General features: G+C 36.9%; 1 pseudogene; it reads left to right on the forward strand.

Annotated features, from left to right (window-relative positions):
* The first annotated feature begins 13,255 nt into the window (after nt 1-13,255).
* On the forward strand, nt 13,256-14,425 carry LOC141510974 (protein C1orf43 homolog pseudogene; annotated as a pseudogene).
* Nucleotides 14,426-17,057: the final 2,632 nt, after the last annotated feature.

Consider the following 17,057-nt stretch of genomic DNA (forward strand, 5'->3'; position numbering starts at 1 on the left):
AATTTTGAATGAGTTTTCCATTTGCCCAATTGTAGTTTTGAGAAAATTATTTTCTTTTTGCACTTGTACACTTGTATTTGATCTGCCACCCAGACCTGAGCCTGGAGGAGTGGGAGGGCTTATTGTGTTTATTTTGGGAAGAGTCACTTTCTCCCATAGGAATGGGGATGGGGGGATTCAATTGGAAATGCATGGACTTCATTGAAAACATGGGGGTTCATGGCTGAGCTGACTCCATTGATGTCTAGCCCCAGAGGTGAAGTTCTCTTGCCTCACAGCTGGAGATCTCCCTGCAGCTGCTGTGCACACAGAAGACACTTCCACTGCTATTCTCAGGTTAATCCCCATGTCTCACTCTGCTGCTTCCACACTGGCTCTCTGCTCTCTGCTGCCAGCTTGCCCATGCTCCCCTGACACAGACCTTGTTGGTAGATGTTCTTCTTGGTTCTTCTCTGGGTTTTGTGGATCCAAATTCTGTTAAGAAACTTGGTTCATGTTAGTTCTTAGGGAAAACCAGGAGAACTTAAGACAGTGTCTCACTTCTCCCTGCCATCTTGGCCAGAAGTTGACAATCAACTTTCAAAGAGCCAGTTAGAGTTAGTTCCAACTCACCTCTTTCTCTAAAGATATCTTCTACTTAGCACAGTATATCTAACATACTTAGCTCTTAGATGGTTTTTTTATATTCATTTGCTAATTTCATCAATTTAGTTTTTTCTATTTCTGTTGTTGAGGCAACCTCCTAATAGAATTCAATAAATTTTTGGCAGTTGATTGGAAAAGATGGCAGCATTATCAGTGGGTGGTATAAAATCAAGATAGACATGAATCTGACTAGATTTGAAGAGCTCCCAGCAGTAGGAGAAGGTGAAGTTGTTGAAAGATGATGACATTGTCTATCTTTTGACATATGTTCTAATCCATTGATTAAATGTGTACAAACATATATGTATATGTATATGTATATGTATATGTATATGTATATGTATATGTATATGTATATGTATGTGTATGTGTATGTGTATATGTATATGTATATGTATATAGATATAGACGTAGACGTAGACGTAGACGTAGACGTAGACGTAGACGTAGACGTAGACGTAGACATAGATATAGATATAGATATAGATATAGATATAGATATAGATATAGATATAGATATAGATAGATATAGACATGGACATGGACATGGATATGGATATGGATATGGATATAGATGATATAGATAGATATAGATATAGATATAGATATAGATATAGATATAGATATAGATATAGATATAGATATAGATATAGATATAGAAATAGATATGGATATGGATATGGATATAGATATGGATATGGATATGGATATGGATATGGATATAGATATAGATATAGATATAGATATAGATATAGATATAGATATAGATATAGATATAGATATAGATAGACATGGACATGGACATGGACATGGACATGGATATGGATATAGATATGGATATGGATATGGATATAGATGATATAGATAGATATAGATATAGATATAGATATAGAAATAGAAATAGATATGGATATGGATATGGATATAGATATGGATATAGATATAGATATAGATATAGATATAGATATAGATATAGATATAGATATCTATACACATAATGTACACCCCCAATAAATATATGTGAATTTGTACCTATAGATATATAGTACAGTGAATAGAAGTATAATATTATGTATAAATATATATATATATTTATATAAATGTAGGCACACAAACACATGGCTATACATGTATATATTAATATATGCACACACACACACACACACACACACACATATATATATATATATATATATATATATATATATATATATAGAGAGAGAGAGAGAGAGAGAGAGAGAGAGAGAGAGAGAGATTTATGTCTAGGTTTGGCCAGTTATTGAATTAAACCCAGAACTGAAAAAGACAAGATAATATTGGGGAAATTATGAAAAGCTTTCAAGCATTCTAAGACACTTTACAAGGCAAATATACATGTTCTACTCACCAATGAAAATTTTTGGAACAAATGGCCCCAAACTCTTTTTCTGACACTTTCCCATGTGACTTGAACAAGTTTCCTGACCTCTTGTGATTCACATTCCCCATTTCTAATGAAGAAACTAGGCTGGATGACTTCTGTGGTACCTTCAGGCTCTAGATTTGGGATTCTGTGTGTTTCAATGAAAACTTCTAGTTTTTCTTTGGTCTCCTGGATGATGTTCTGTGGTACAGTATTGCTTGCTAAAACCTGTGGAACCACTATGATGTTTAGTCTCCATTCTAGTAGTCCCATAATGCTTTCTCTACAGTGGGAGTTGTTTGTAGCTACTGATGTAAAAGTTTTTTTTTCTTTTCCCTTCTTTCTTAAATTAGTAGCCTAGAAAACTATTTTGATTGAAGTTGCTGTGAATGGTCTGATGGAAAATAGGAAGTATAAAGAACTTTTCTTTATATCCCATTCTGCTTCTGTTGTCAACGTCTCACTTGGTAAGTGAAGCTAGCAAGGCAGGAATGGGTATCCTTTGCAATCTCAAACTTTACTAAGCACTATGGTATGTTGTTATAACTTGTATATTTTTTCTCTTAAGAGTCTTTTTCTGTATGACATTATAAATACCAATAAAATGTTAATAGAAAAAACACATAAATGCATATTATTTGTTTTAGAAGTTGAAAAGATGCAGTGGGTGTAGAAGACTGGGATTTTTGACAAGGGGGAGTATTATTTTCACTTTTTAATTTCACGTTGACCAATATTTTTACTTTGGGTAATATAAAAACATTCATTTTCCTGAGTCTTTACCAAGATAAATTTTCTTAACATTAGGCAGTCCAGGATATACAGCCAATTTCTCCCAAGAGTCAGAAAAACCAATGGATGGATCCATTTTGCTTGGGGGACATGGTTCCCTCCCCCCTCATCTGTCAGCTCCTGCCTGTGGCAGCAAATCAAAGTTTTGTGGATGAGGCAAATCAAAGCTTTAAAAGGAATGTTTCCTACCGCCTTTCCATCCACATGGTTGGGAAGTTCAAGAATGATGGCTGAAGGGAAAGAGTGAATTTTGTTTCCTGGTATCTTAGTAATGAGAAAAATAAAGAAAATGTGTGTGTGTGTGTGTGTGTGTGTGTGTGTGTGTGTGTGTGTGTGTCTGTGTGTGTGTAGGTCAACATTTGGTATATTCTAGGGTGAAAACATTAACAAACCAGCCATGGGGAAATAAATGGAAGTTGGGAGTACTGAATGGATTAAGAGATGACTGAGACCAAGAATTTACTTTTCTTTTATATCTAAATGCTTCATAGCAAATCATCAAATCATGTAATTATAGATGTAGATAAGGCTTTCAACTTCACCTTATTCAGGCTCCTTGTTTTTCTGCTAGATAAATCAAGGTCTAAGGAGTTAAAGAATTTCACAAAGTTATACATGATGGGATGGATCTCTTGCAGCCGGAGCTTTTGTTTCCATTAACAAATGGATAAATGCCATCCATTTCATTAGTTCATCAAGAGTCACAGAGATGCATGATAACAATTTACTGAGTAGGACTTTGAACATGTTGATAATTTGAGAAATCTCATATGTTGACTTTTGAAAATAAGTTAAATAAGTTAACTAACCAGCTTTCTAGAGTGCTTTAGGAATGATCCTTCAAAAAAAGGAATTTTGTGATATTCAGATTCCCTTTTTCTTCATACCTTTACACAAAGTCCATCAAGCTTACAATTTCTCTCTCCTCACCTTTATGATGTCTTGGGTGTTACCCCTTACATGAGATTTTCTCTGACCTCCAACCCCTCCCCAGTTGCTATTTTCTTCCTGTATTACTGCATATTATTTATGTAGATATACTTTGTGTTTCTGTAAAAGTTAAACCCATTCCCCAGTCCCAAGAAACCATCAGCTCCTTGAAGGCAGACACTGATTCATTTCTCTCTTATTATAACCGAAACTAAGCTAAATACTTAATAAGTTTGTTGAGTTAATTCTATGCTAATTCATTGATGTAATTATCCCTTTGAAGAAAAAATATGAAAATGATTATCAACTGATGAGATTATGGTGGATTCAGTCTCATTACTTTATAGGCATTCTGTGTCTAATTTGGTCTTATAAATTCATTAATATTTAATATGTTTATAGGATTTCAGACTCTTGAAAGAGGCAAAGCAAAACAAAATGGGGGAAGACCTCTGATAGTAACATTCAGATGACAAAGATTCCAAAATCACATTTGTCATCTCCCAGTTCCTGAAGGGATTAAATACAATGGAAATTCTAATTCAATACCATTTTATAGATCAGAAAATTGAAAGTTAAAAAAGAAGAGTCATCCATTTTCTTTGACCACTTCCCTCCCTTCCTCAGTACCATACTAAGTGTGGGGGAAGTGAATCAAAAATAAAGCTAGGAACAAAACCCAATTCTACTGTATGGGGATCCTCGACTTTAGCCACTAGACTCTTTTATGAAGCTGCTTGGAAGGAGAGTTATGATTAGGATTTATAAGCAGTCCCATGATAGACTTAGATTTTTAGGTGTTTATAACTGTCATAAAAATTTAGTGTGGCATGCAAGGTCTCGGTTTGGTAGTAAATTCTGCAATAATACATATCTCTATTATAAAATCCCTATTTGCCCATCTTCATAGTAGAGGTGAGGGCGAAGAGGACATGAATGTTACTGGACACTGCCAAATTTCAGTACCTGAAAGAGAAGACATTGATTGCGTAATTAGTCCTGGGGTTACAATAAACCTTGGTTCTTCTTCCAAGTATTAGCTGAATACTTCATTGAACGCCTTCATTCATTGATATTGACATTGGACTTCTCAGGGTGAGTTAGATGCTACACTCTCTGCTTAATTCTATTATTATAATATGATATTACAGCATAGGAAAACATCACTAGGAGGATGTCCAGGCTTTTTGGGATACAAAATAAGCATACCTACAAAGTGAGATGATGTAACATTGACTGGTTCTTGTTCTTTGTCAAAGAAGAACAACATGACATCTCTACTTTTGAGACAAAGTGCAGTGAGTCTGACCGTGGTTGTTCAGATCAATATAAACTTGGGATGCTCTGCTACAAATTAGACACAAATAGTCCATGTGAACACCTGGGATGGGTACTCTAAACTTATGGATGTCACTTTTCCTTTGGGCTGCTTCAATTCTGCCTTCTTCATAAAGTGCAGCACCCTTACTAATGAGAGAATGCCATGGTGGGCCATCTTGTGCCAGTGTCTCCCATGCTGTACAAACAATCCTATACTTCTTCAATGACCCCCTTGTGAGCATTTGCCCTGTGTGAGTTCTCCATGAAATAGTTTTTTTGGCAAGTGTATGTCTGGCATTCTAACAGTGTGTCCAGCCCATCACAGTTGCACTTTCTGTAGTTATGTTGGAATGCTAGGCAGTTTAACTTGAGAAAGGGACCTCAATGTCTGGTATCTTCTCCTGCCAGGTGATTGTTAGAATCTTCTTAAAATAATTTAAATGGAAGTGATTCAATTTCCTGATATGGAGCTGGTAGACTGACCAGGTTTCACAGGCATAAGCAATGAAGTCAAAACAATGGCTCTGTAGACCTTCAAATTGGTAATTATACTAATATCTCTTCTCTCCCATACTTTTAGAAAAAAATTTAATTTATTTAAGACAACAGGGTTAATTGACTTGCCCAAGGTCACACAGCTAGGCAATTATTAAGTAGCTGAGTTCATATTTGAACTCAGCTCCTCTTGACTCCAGGACCTGTTCTCTATCCATTACACCACCTAGCTTCCCCTCTCCCACACTTTCTTTTGGAACCTCCCAAATACTGATCTAGCTCTGGCAATGCATGTCATTGTCAATGTGTACCTCCTTGGGAAAAAACCCTGCCAAGGTAAGTGAATTTATCCACAGTCCTCAAAACTTCTTCATTTGCTGTAATCAATGGTTCCACATATGAATGATGTAGTGCTGGCTGATGGAGCACCTGGATTTTCTTGGTGTTGAGTGGTCTCAACCAGTGTTATCTTCAGAATCTTCCAAAGACAATTTAAATGGAAGTGATCCAGTTTCCTGACATAGCACTGGTAGACTGTCCATGTTTCACAGGAATATAGCAATGAGGTCAGCACAATGACTCTGTAGACCATCAATTTGGTGTCAGTCTTAAATTAGCACAAGCAGCCAAGAATTGATCCATACTTTATTGCATCTCATCTTCAGAGGCTGCATTGGGGGCACAATCATCTGCAAACAGGAGATTATGTACCAATACTCCTTCCACCTTGGTCTTGGCTTGTAGCCCTTTCAAAGTTGAAGAAATTGCCACCAGTGTGGTAGATGGCTTTGAGGTCATGTTCATCCTCAGTGAAGCCATTTGATAACATGGCTGAAAACATCATGCTAAAAATTATGTGACATTGGTTTCCAAGAAAAGAAGGGAAAAGAAAAATTAGACAGTAAAATAACATATTTATGGGACATAATGCTAAGGATTTCATAGCATAACAGCTTATCTTCAATGGGAACATCAGATAAAATGCAAATCTAGTAGCATGGAGACCAACATGTCAGATTCATCTCATTGGTTGCCATGTTGCAGAACATGAGCCCATGTGTTGGGTTATGATCTGTATTATCGTGGTACATTGCTTAATTGATGAGATCTTGGACCCACTGGACTATTGGAGGATACATATGTGCTATGTTATTGCAGTCTTGGTAAAGTATATTTTGTTTTGTATTAACTTGAAGGTGAAGCAAATTTTATTCTTAGAATCACTTTCCATAAGATCAGAAGTTTCAGAGGCATTACAAATTTGGAAACAATTATGGTTGACTTCACAAAAAAAGTTGAAGCTACCTCTTAGTGACAATACTTAAAGATGGACAGTCATTGAATGATTTTCATGATGCTACTACATGAGTCCCTTGTAGGGGGACTTTGTGTGGAGGAATCCTTTGTAGGGGGTTCACCTTTGTGTGAACCTCAGTGATTGAACCCATTTAGCTTCAAATCCATAACTATTAAATCAGAAATATGAAGGAACAACAATAAGGAAAAAACCCTACTGTCTGATCCAGTTTATCTTATAAATCTTTCAATTAGTTTGAGTCAAGATGCATAAAGTATGTGTTTATGTGTTCCACATGTCACTTGGCTATGGAGCCATTCCAGAGCCAAATTTTGAAGAAAAAGTATGCAATTTTTTGCGCTCTCTCTCTCTCTCTCTCTAGATAGATAGATAGATAGATAGATAGATAGATAGATCCCTCTTAATTCTCAGAGTCCTAGTGTCCTTACATTGCCCCCCAAAATTTCCAGTGTCCTTCACTCTAGCATCATGGACATAGGTCAGTTTCTCTCTCTTCTTCTATAATGTTTTATTTCTCCTCTGATCCATTCCCTCTTTAAACCTAGCTAGGTGACAGAAGATAATCTAATTTATGTGAAGTGTATTTTTCATCTCAGAAAATACATTTGTATCTCAACAAACTCCTTCAATACTTTATTTTTAAAACAAGGATTAGTGGGAATTTTAGGAACTACTCTACTCCAGTGGAAAATATTTAATAATAATAATAGAATCCCTATAGAGCTTTAAGGTCTGCAAAGTGATTACATATTCTGTCTCATTGGATCTTCACAATAATCCTGGGGAGTCAGTCCTGTTTTTAACTCCATTTTACAAATGAAGAGCTCAAGTGGTTTGCCCATGATCACACAACCAGTAAAGATAAGAGGTAGGGTTTGAACTCAGGTCTTCCTGAATTGAAGTCAGTAATCTATGCATCATGTCATTTAGCTAGCCTCCAAATTATAGGACACAGGCAATCTCTTCTGTCAGTGTTTAGGGTCACACAAAAGGGACTATGCTCAAAGATGTCAATGGAAGGTTTAATGTTAAAAGACTGATTTTTTTTAATTTATGGCAATGGGGTTCAGTGACTTGCCCAAGATCACAAGGGTTTTAAGTGTCTGAGGTCATATTTGAACTCAGGTCCTGACTCCAGGGCCAGTGAGTGCTCTATCCACTAGACTACAAGCCTGCCCCAGACTGAAAAATCTTAATAGCTATTCTCTCTCTCTTACCCCATTGCTCTCCTACCTTCTATTCTGTGTCTTTCTCATATTGTCTTACTGACATTAGTTCAATTCCACAAGTACTTGTTAGAAATTTGTTCTAGAAGGTTTAGATAATTAGTGTTTTACATAAATGGACCATTCTGCTTATCTCAATGCAAATTGATTTTTTAAGTAATGCAAATTTGCCCCTACATACCAGCTTCACTTAGCCTATATAACAAAACCCCACAAAAAATAATACCCTACATAAATCATAAATATACTAAAATGAAGACATTCAATGCAATACCATGTAAATAAACAGAATGATAAAATGAAAGGTAAAGTTAGTGATGAAGGATGCACAATGACATACAGTCAAGTTAAAAGAAGTGCGCAGACTATTGCCCCTTCCCCACTATTTGCACCAAACCTTTATCACTGGGGGTTGACTGTGCAACTTTTTAAAATGAAACTACTGAGAGATATTTGAACAGTGGGTCTCTTTTTTCCCTTGATATATCTGATGTTAGCAAGCAATATTATCCTCAACTAGTCTTTGAATTTTTAAAAATCTTAAAGTATTTGGATCCATCTTTTCACTATAAGGGGAAAAAAATCCACTCGAATGATTAAATACTTCTGCAAACTGTTTTGTTGTGAGCCTTTTTGGTTTGACCTTGAATTCTGAAGCTTCCATTTCTTTTTCTGCAATCTTTACAGCTAGCTACTCAATCAGATTCTCATTCAACAATTCTTCTCCATGAGACTCAATCAACTCCCCTACATCATTCTCACCCACTTCTAGCTTCAATTCTTATACTAATTTTACAATCTTGATACTCATTTTTTCAAATACTCTATCTTTGTCAAAGCCACAAAAATCACAAAAAGAACCACAGGCATATTTTTCCCTGACTTCTATTCATACATGTTTCTGTTATGTCTTCTCATACCTTTAAGAATTCTTTAAGTAATATCTGGTAGGCATGTGAATTTACATAAAACAATAACTATTTATACTAGGTTAGGTCCCAGGGATACAGACAAAAAAATCCAAATAGTGACTGCCCTGGGAAAGCTTACGTCCTCCTGGGAGATATCATATGTAAGTTGAGAAATAAATGCAAGATAATTGGAGAGAAAAAGGAATAATTAAAAACTCAGAAAACCAGGAAAATTCTCTCCATGAATGCTTATTCTTGAGTTGAGGCTTGATTGAACCTATGGATTCTAAGCAGTAGTGATGAGCAGGGAGTATTTTCTAAGCATGGCCAACAGTCTGGAAGCAAAGGCAGAGATGGAATTCTAGTTATGGGAATAATAAGGAAGCTGGTTTGGCTAGAATGGTGGGTGTTGAAGAGTGGTATGAAAGAAATCTATAAAGTTTGCCTACTGCCAGACTCTGCAGGATGAAAATCAGAGGAGTTTCCATTTTCTTCTAGAGGCAACAGACAGACTCCCAAAGTGGCGTAAGCAGGGAAGTGTCAAAATCAGATATGGTATTTTTTTTGTTTGTTTTTTTCCCATGAAGATTATTTTTTCAATTATGTGCAGCTCAGAGATAGGACTAAAATGAGACTAGTTAGGAAACTACTGTAATAATTCAGGTGAAAGGTGATGAGGACTGAACTAAGGTGGTGGCTGCTTAATTGAAGATTACCGATGCTTTTCAGGAGAATTTCAATTCAATTCATGTATATTAAGGACCTATAATGTACCAGATGCAGTCTCAGTACTGGGAGCACAAGAGAAATAAAATTAAATTTAAAAAAAAGAAAAAGAAAAGTTAATAAGAAAGACGATCCTTTCTCTCAAAAAGTTTACAATCTCATGGGATCAGATGATACACAAAAGGAAGTTGAAAGGAGAAGGTGGTAATAAAAAGAGCATTCATCCAGTTGCCATGATGCTCTGTGGAGTTATTTGGAAAACTGACAAACGTAGTGGGCAGCTAGCTGGTTCACTGAATAGAGCACCATGTCTGGAATCAGGAGACTCATCTTCTTGAGTTCACATCTAGCCTCAGACAGTGGGATCCTGAACAAGTCACTTAACCTTTTTTCTTCAGTTTCCTCATCTATAAAATGAGCTGGAAATGGCAAAGCATGGAGAAAACACCAAATGGTATCAGAGAGAGTCAGAGGATTGGAACTACTTAACATCAACGACAAAACATCTGGGACCTCTTTAACAGGTTTTGGGGAGGAGTTTAGCGCTCTACCTTCCAATAAGAGAGAGGAGGTAATTGAGGGAGTTGAACTGTTGGGTATTAAAACTGATAAAATCGACATGATGATTAGATTTCAGCTGATCAACTTATTCTGGTGGAGCATATGGTTCCCAAGAGTGGAACTGGACCCAATCGGCTGATGGAAAGTATAATTACCTGAAAAGAATAAAGGACCCTCCAATTATCTTGGTAACTGAACTGACTAGCTATGGGGTTGGGGGGACTAGTAGAACTAAGAGATTTTTGGCAACATGTTTTATTCATGAAAAATGCTAATTGCTCTGATGTAGATATTATATCTAGTATCCTGAGAGTTATGAATGGTTGAAGCAGAGAAATGATTCAGATATTTATGTTAAAACTAACATCAGCAAGGGGCCATTCAAATGGAAATCTATCTTGCTTTATTTCCTTGAAGGGAATAAGAAAATCCATATACTAAGAAAAGTGGATTATTGATTCATTATTGGTCATTAGGGGAACACTGATATTTTTAATTTGCTGCTTTGAATAATTTCTACTTAATATTAATAATAACATGAATAACTGACATTTATATAATATTTTAAAGTTTACGGAGTATTTTTACATATTTGAGCTTCATGACAAGTCTGTCAGACACAAGTTGGATATCCTTGTTCTTAATTTATAGAAGAACAGAGTCTGAGAGAAATTATGTGACAGCACCATCAAGGCTAAGGAATTTGCCCAACACCATACAAGAAGTTTTACCAATGAGACTTGAACCCCCATCCCATTTCCAGAAACATTCTCTCATATCATATTTGCGAGGTCATTTAAAATGAAATCTAAGAACAATAAAAATAGACCTAATTAGCTAAATAGATAAATGAATTAGTAAATAAAAGAATATATTTCTTTCTGAGGGCTTTTTCAAAGAGAGCTAGATAAGACCAAAAAGGACCATTTATATTCTCTACAGGTTGCTTCGATAACCTGGAGTGAAAGACCAGACCTCTCAAATTTCTACAAACTTTTCTTGTCCCATTCCTGAACATTTTCTTATAGAACTATTAGTGATTTCTTTAGACTTTCAGAATAAAAGACAACTGCTTCACTCTTGCACTGTTACTTGACTTCACATTAAACCTGCTAGCCAGACAAACTATGGTCTTGCTTTGTCCTGAGAAGTTATCTATCATGAACCGTGCCTTTCCCCCCACTACAAACCTTGAACAAGTAGGGTCTTCATTTTTTTCTCCATTTTTGTACAGAAATAGCAAATGATTTCTGGACCTATAGAGTCATAGTAATTGCTTCAATGTCTAGATGTTTCTTGTCACAACTTTCCAAACAATAGCAGTGCTCAGCCATATGGAGCCTGTATGTGGGGAAAGGAATATTTATCTTTTAACCCACTGTTTCTCAAATTCTGTTCCAATTGATCTATCAGAAGTGTTTATTCACTAACTGGCTTTTAACTAACTCTATGTTAAGCACTGCACTAAGAATTAGGGAATAGAAAGAAGGACATCTGCCATTTGTTTTTTAAATTTATTTTATTTTTTAATTTATGGAATAAAAACAGTTTTAGCGTACAGAATAATAAAAAGACAATTGTACATGAAATTGCAGATCAATGTATAACTTAGCACTCCTTTAAAATATGCAGCAAAAATATCATGTAAACTTCCTCTTTTCCTTTTTCTTCCCTATCACCCCACCTTAGAGATAGCTACATTAGACACAAATATGTTTATATATGTAAAATTATTCTATACATACTTTTATTTATCAGTTCTTCTGAATGGAGATATCTTTTTTAAATGTTTATAGATAATTTGGATAATTTGCACATTTATAATAGTCAAAATTCACTCAATATTTCTTAAAACAATTTTGTTGTTACTGTAAATAATTTTCTCTTGATTCTGCTCATTTCACTCATCATTTTTCCATGCAAGTATTTCCATGTTTTTCTAAGATCATTTTAAGCTCAACACTTCTTGTACCATAGTAGTAGTATTCCATTACCATCATATACCACATCTTGTTCAGTCAATACCTGGCAATTTCCAGTCCTTTGCTGTTATAAGGATTTTAGAACATGTAGATTCCTTTGCTTTTTCCCTAATCATCTTTGGAAAGAGAACTAATAACAGAATTTTATTTTACTGGAGGAAACAACAGGTATATACACTGGACATATACAAGGATCCTTCAACCACTTTCAGATTATTTATGTCTTTTGCTGTTAGACATTTGACATTAAAATAATTTTATAGGCTTCAACTATAAGTTTGCCAAAGTTTTGTTTAAACTGAAGGACTGGAACACTGCAAAACATTTGAGAAACACTGTTCTAGTCTTTGACAAAATTGGCTTTTCTTTATAGCAAACCCTCCCTCTCATATACTGGAGTCTACACGCAAGGTGCTGACATCTTTTCCCAATTAATGAATAAATGGAACAACCATCAACACACATTTACCAGGTTCTTTCCAGTTACAGCTCTCTCCTTTTGAAATTATTCTGCATAAGCTACTATTTACTTTGATTCATAATATTACAAATCTAAATCTTAAAATCCTTCTAATGGACAGTCAATAAACATATACTGAGGACCTACACTGTGCCAACACTTTGCTAAGCTCTGGAGATAGAGAAAAAGGTAAAAGCTCCTTGAAGGCAAGAAAAACCTTATGTTTGCCCTTGATCTTCAACAGCCTGAAGGAAAGTAGGTTTTAACTGGGTGGTGTGCACTGCAAAGGGGCTTCCATGATGCTTGGATGTTCAATGATTCTCTGGAATAAAGAGGCAGCTGTCCCCTCGACTTGTTGTTTACATTAGCAAACTTCCAACTTCCACTAAGGACAGACTCCATAGCAGGGTGAGTCGCCCAGTGATACAGTAATAGAGCATTGGGATGGTGTCAAGAAAGACTCTTCGGCTCTCCCAGGCCACCATGTGTTCCGACAGGACCCGGCTTTGGCTTCCCCCATAGGGAAATGGCCAGGGCCGGTCCTGGAGCCCTAGGGCCGTTGCTGCTAAGGAGCCCGAGCTAACGAAGCTGGAGGGAGACCCTGGCGTCCAGCAGCAACTGGCTGTCCGGGGTGAACGTGGTGCTGGTGATGGCCTATGGGAGCTTGGTATTTGTGCTGCTGTTCATTTTTGTGAAGAGGCAGATCATGTGCTTTGTTATGAAGTCTCAAAGAGGTCCTCATGTCCCTGTGGGACACAATGCTCCCAAGGATCTGAAGGAAGAGATTGACATCCGACTATCCAAGGTCCAGGATGTAAAGTATGAACCCCAGCTTCTTGAAGAGGACGATGCAGAAGAGGACTTGAAGAGGACTTTTGCAGCTGGAGACACCAGGAAATCAACATTGCTACAACTACTTGTACAGAATGAAAGCATTGGATGCCATTCATGCCTCTGAGATACCATTCCATTCAGAAGGCCGGCATCCTCATTCTCTGATGGGCAAGAATTTCCGCTCCTATCTGTTGGAGCTTCGAAACACAAGTACCCCCAAGGGTGTCCGCAAAGCTCTCATTGATACCTTGCTAGATGGTTATGAAACAGCTCGATATGGAACTGGTGTCTTTGGCCAGACTGAATATCTACACTATCAGGAAGCACTGAGTGAACTAGCTGCTGCTGTCAAAGCTCGAGGTGGAAGTTCCCAGCGGCAGCACCAGTCAGCAGCTAAGGATCTAACACAGTCTCCTGAAGTTTCCTCCCCAACAACTATCCAAGTCACTTATCTGCCCTCCAGCCAGAAGAGTAAAAGAGCTAAGCACTTCCTAGAGCTGAAGAGTTTTAAGGATAACTACAACACCCTAGAGAGCACTCTCTGACTGAATTTGGAGATAGCCATAGTCAATATGGTTCTACTATGAGATTCCAGTCTTAGTACCCAGGGATTTCTCCAGGGCAGGAGACAGCAGTATTATCGTTATTATGCTCAGAATTTTTTGAAATGTGCTCCTGGAAATCCTTCCTTAGCTTATCCCTCTATCTGTTGTAGAACTTGAAGTTCCATGAGGCCCTCGGGAATCTCCCTCTCCAAAAGCATTTTTATGGAGTTGAATCCACATATTTTTCTTCTGTCTGTGTCACTTCCTCCTTACCCATTTTATTATTGATCATGATTATTTTTTGACCTCTCCCAAAAGCAGATTTATTCTAAATAGGTTAGTGGGGGTAGGAGAGGGGGCACTTATGTTGGAAGTGGAAACCATATGTTACCTACTTGGATGGGGACTCTAGCCCATGGACATATTAAAGTCGTGGTGTGAAAAGGGTGGACAGGAGCTAGGGTGTTATACTTAAAACAAACCCTATTCAAATTTGTGTTGTGTTTAGTGTACTGCCTTGCAATCAAGATGAGACTTAGAGGAACTGATGTGATATAGCCACTAATTCCATATTCCCCTTTCCCTGCCTCCCAAAGAAGTCACTGTACTAGTCTTTCTTTATAAAATGGTTATTTAATAAAACAGCCAAAAAAAAATAAAAAAGACTCATCTTCAAAAGTTCAAATCTGACTTCAGACACTTAACTGTGTGACTCTAGACAAGTCACTCAACTCTGTTTGCCTCAGTTCCTCACCTGCAAAATAATTTGAAGAAGGAAATAGCAAAGCTCTCCAGTATCTTTGCCAAGAAAACCCAAATGGGATCCCAGAAATTCACAATTAAACAACAAGTACATACAGATGGGGTCAGTTTTCTTGAGTTTTCTTGAACACCTTAGTGTTGAGTAGAACACATATAACAGGACACAGTAACTGATAGGATAATAGAGCTGAAAGGGATTATGAGGGATGCACTGACCATTCAGAAAATGACCTATTTCCAGTTGGGTTTTTGCTTCAGGTAGCATGAAAATACTTCTGGAGAGGAAATCAATGAAGGAAGTTTGACTTCTAACAACTTCATCAATAAGTCTCAGCACAGCCATTTCAAATTCCCTTGGACTCAAATCACTACAGATGCCAAGAGAAGTGCCCTGTACCTGAATGAGTTCCAGAATGAAGATGACTATTTTTTTTTTCCTTTTTTGCAATGGTCCTTTCTATCCTCAATGATTACAAGGGAGATACTTTGTCAGAATCTCTAGGTTTAGGTCTTCTGTGACGTAATTTCTATAATAGCTTAGTTAAGAACTTTTATTTTATAAAATTGCATTGGTCTATGGACTTGAATGACCAGGATGCTAACAAAAAGTGGCAGAACTTCAGAAAGACATAGTAGGCATTTAATAATTATTGTTAATTGACTGACTGAAAAGGGATTATGCCTTTTTATTTGTCCCTAGGGAACACAAGTGGGAATTATGGGGGAAAATTTGTAGAGAAATGGATTAAAGTTCAATCTAAGAGAAAAATTCCTAGCAATTTGCTGTTTTAGTTGAGTCAATTCAATCATGCCTGACTCTTCATGATCACGTTTGGGGTTTTCTTAAAAAAAAATACTGGAGTGGCTTGCCATTTCCCTCTCCAGCTCATTTCTTTATAGATGAGCAACTGAGGCAATTAGAGTTAAATGTCTTGCCCAGGGTCACACTACTAGTGTCCGAGACCCAATTTGAACTCAGGAAAAGGAGTCTTTCTGACTTCAGGTCAGTCACTCTATTCACTTTTTTAGCAATTAGAGAGATGTTAAAAACAAAATAGTTCTTTTCAGGGGGAAGAGGAGTCTCTGTTGTTGGAGAACTTAAAGTGTTGGCATCTTAAAGACATGTTATAGAGGAAATCTTTGACCATTTCATCCATACTTTTGGACTTGATGGCCATTGTCTAAGTCTGAAATTCCATACAATTCTTAAAGTAGGTATGTATTACTGCTGTCTGCTTTTATTTGGCTTTCTAGGCTATCCAAACAACCCAACTACATAGGGAAGAGAAGAGTGAGAGATTAAAAAATATGTTTGGAAAACTTCTCAGGCACAGTGGCCATATGAATATCAGATCTTTGCCAGGGTCTTTTTGGATAAACTTTAAGAATAATTTTGAATCCTTGAAGGGAAACTTATACACACATTAAAAAAAAAGCAATAACCCAGTATCAACAAAATTTCTTAGAAACTGTTATTTGTTCTTCATTTCCAGAGTACCAGTGACATCAAGGAATGATACTTTGACTCATGCATTAATTGGATTTAAGTGAGACAGAGATACACAAAATTGTCATTATGTTTTGTAGAGTCATCAAAGTTCAGAGGCAAGTGAAATGTCAGGACTAAGGCCAATGACCCAGGAAGTAGTAGATGATCATGATGTTGTTTGATGTCTGACCAAAATTTACAAGGTCCACAGAGCCTGCTTCAATTCAGGAATGAATTGCTCTTATCTGCCTATTTCACTGGGTCTTCACATGCTTGGGGTACTCCCCTAACTCACCAATGGATTGCAGGTCCATTAGACCCACTCAGTCGGGTTTAGTTCATCTGCGAAGATGGATTACTGGCATGTAGCCATTGGACATTGTACATTGCTTGTTGAAGCTACAGGAGAGTTAAGTACAGGTGGACACCAAAGATAGATAAGCAACCCTGAAAAGGGTTCAATAAGCCCTCACAGCAGAGGTACTACTCTTCCCTGAACACTCATACATCACTCATAGAAAGTAACCCATCAATGGGAGGTACTTTTGGAAAGACACTTGAATGGAATCCATGGATTCTAGTCATACTAGCTCCTGGAAACTCACCTTTACTTTAAGACCCTTTTCATATCTAATATTTTAATGATTAAAAGAATGGTA

Source organism: Macrotis lagotis, chromosome 2, assembly GCF_037893015.1.
Source record: "Macrotis lagotis isolate mMagLag1 chromosome 2, bilby.v1.9.chrom.fasta, whole genome shotgun sequence".
NCBI classification, from domain to species: domain Eukaryota; kingdom Metazoa; phylum Chordata; class Mammalia; order Peramelemorphia; family Peramelidae; genus Macrotis; species Macrotis lagotis.